This window comes from Lactuca saligna, chromosome 5 (genome assembly GCF_052625555.1).
Source record: "Lactuca saligna cultivar CGN05327 chromosome 5, ASM5262555v1, whole genome shotgun sequence".
Lineage (NCBI taxonomy): Eukaryota > Viridiplantae > Streptophyta > Magnoliopsida > Asterales > Asteraceae > Lactuca > Lactuca saligna.
This window is the reverse complement of record NC_136421.1, coordinates 121,618,607-121,621,675: the sequence shown is the minus strand read 5'-3', so window position 1 is coordinate 121,621,675 and position 3,069 is coordinate 121,618,607.

Here is a 3,069-nt window from a genome sequence, read left to right as displayed (position 1 = left end):
ATAATCATCAAAGTTTGGATCAGCCTCCTCATCCTCTTCTTCATCCCTGTTGTAGGTACGTGTATAATCATCTAATTCATAATCTTCTTCATCTTCATCCTCATTTTCTTCATCATCTTCATCCTCATTTTCTTCATCTTCATCCTCATTGTCGTTTTCTTCATCATCCATCTCTTCTTCTTGATTAGCATCACCCATCCATGAGCCATATTGTGTAGAGAAAGGAAAAAACCCATATTCTTCATCAAACTTCAGCAACGTTAAACAAAAGAAATTTAATTAAAACTATCCAAATTAATACAATAAAACAAACTGCATCACATTATATATACAAGACTTACAGCTGACCAAAGAACATCAGCATCAGCGAGTATCCACCTTCCGAAACTAAAGTCACCAGTCACATGAATCACTGCAACGACGGTTGCATCACGGTTGGGATCATCATGGTTGGGTTCATCGATCACCATTACAAAAGAGCAGGAATTGCACTGCACATAAAAAATAACTCATAACACCAGAATTATGAAACACCATAATTATGAAAAATATATCTTACTTTGATTCGCGTTTGAAATGGATTCTCATTCCTGAAATCCACGAACACGTCAAAGGCGCTGCCACAGTTTCCACAGCGGAAAGGCATCGTCAACATCGCCGGGCTAACAAAGTGTAGACCTATGAGGTCTTGATGAACTTGAATCAATCTGTAACGTCTGATAGTCATTCGACCAGCTCTAGTCATGCTCCTGGTTCGTGCCATTCTAAAGGTTAATTTTGAGTGGTTCACTTCACACAGTTCAGTAATGATCACCGCAAACCCTATTATATATAATGAACAAAGTACAAACTTCACCTTTTGTTCTATTTTTTTATATATTTTTATATACATGCACTCTATTTAATATATATATATATATATATATATATATATATATATATATATATATATATATATATATATATATATATATATATATATATATATATATATATATAAATTAAAGAACAAACTACTGATAATCTAATATTGTCCTTATGGTTTGAGCAAATCTCGTATTTGGTCTTTTATTTATTTATTTATTTATTTATTTATTTATTTATTTTCACTAGGAGTGTCACTATAAATTTAGTTTTTGCGTTTTGGTCCCTCGTGTACATAAAAACACTATATTTTCTTTTGTTATTTTTTATTAATTAAAAAAATAAATTAAATCCAACCCTACTACATTCACCCTCACCCTCAGCAACCACTCTTTGGACCATCAGACCACTATGCTCGAAGCTACCAGGTGTCGCCGGAAAACACCAGAAGCCACCTAAAAATGTCTTTCACCACCGGAAACCACTAGACACCACCGATTTGAAATCTAAATTCGGTGATCTACAACATCAATCATTGCTCTACACCATCGGTCGTCTCTAGACAATGCTAGAAACCTCTGATAACCAATACCCTCACATTCCCCCCAATATCTCTCTCTAGGTTTTCTTCCCTAAATGAAAAACTGAAATGCTACTTATCTTCTCCCCATATATAGACCCCATCTTCTCAGTTTAAGAAAACTAGCTACCAGTCTCTATTTTGTCTTCTACAACGTTGAGCCAACATCCCTAATCTTCCTCGTCTCCCACTCCTAGGACTCTCAAAACCAGCCAACATATCTAGGCGTGAAGTAAAACCCTTCACCCCGTTTATAATATGGTAACATATGTTTACATGCAATTAGCACATTTAATACTAATTAAACAAATATACGCGCTCACAGGAGCGGAAAACACTTTAGCTAAGTGTTTGGGTGTCCCGGGTAGCGTTTAAGGGCGTGTATGGCTAAGGAATGAAGTTTACCCTCCAAGAATAAACCCTTATCAAATAGTTTACGGCCCAGGGACATCTCACCATGAGTTTACAGCCGTAAACTCATGGTGGTGAGTTCTAGTGTGTTTAAGGCTTCTAATTGCATCATGGAATTATTCTAAGCATTTTTCCTCAAAGGCATTAGTGGGTTTGAGGCTTCTAAGGGCATTTTCTATGAGTTTACGGCCAAGGGACCACTCCTAAGGGAGTTTACGGCCGTAAACTCTCATCCTAGGAGTTTTGTGAAGTTTAAAGCCCCTAATGCCTTTCTAGTGATTTCTAATGAAGTGTGATGCTATTTTGGAGGGTTAAAACTATCATTTGGATGTGTTTTGGGGAGTTTACGGCCTAGACACTTGCTTGGGCCGTAAACTCCTTTTAGTCCCTCCATTTCTTGTGTTTAAGCCCTTAAATCCTTCCTAGTATTTTATGGTAAATGTCTATGGCCATTTGGGGGGTAAAAACCATACTTTTGGGCACATTTAGGGGTGTTTACGGCCTTGGTATACACCTGGGCTGTAAACTCCTTTTTCCCTTTCATTTCATTGTTTTTAATTGTGTTAAACCCAAGATACTAAGTCCCTAAATTATGTTTTAAGCCCTAGGGTGGTTTGGGAGTGTATTTGGGACATTTAAACAAGGTTTAGAGGTGTTTACGGCCTAAGCATGTGCTTGGGCCGTAAACTCTCTTTTATGCCCCAAAATGATTGTTTTAAATGTGCAAACACTCCTAGGCTAATTCTTCTATTTATTTCCAAGCCATTAAGGACAAGTTTGGGTCATTTTGGCCTTGTTTAAGGGGTTTTACGGCCTAAGGAGGAGCTTAGGCCGTAAAATCCTTTCTAACAGCTTCTAAGTCCGAATTTTGGGCTATAAACATGAATCAATATGTTTAGAATAAACTAGGGTAAGTGGACTTACAATTTGGAAGCGTTTGGTTGCGGTTTTAGGGCGAAAACGGGTCTAGAGAGAGAGTATAGAGAGAGTGTGTGAAAAGTCTCCAATAGACTCCACTCACCCTTATATAGGGTTTTGAGTCGGGGCTCAGTGGGATTTTACCCGATACTGCCGTTAAACGGGGCTTTTGGTCGCACCCGATTTAGTGGTCGTAATAATAAAACTTGACATTTTCCAAATAAATGGAAATGTGTGTCCTGTGTTTTTATTTCCTTTCATCACGACATAACGACATGCTTATTGCAACCAAATTG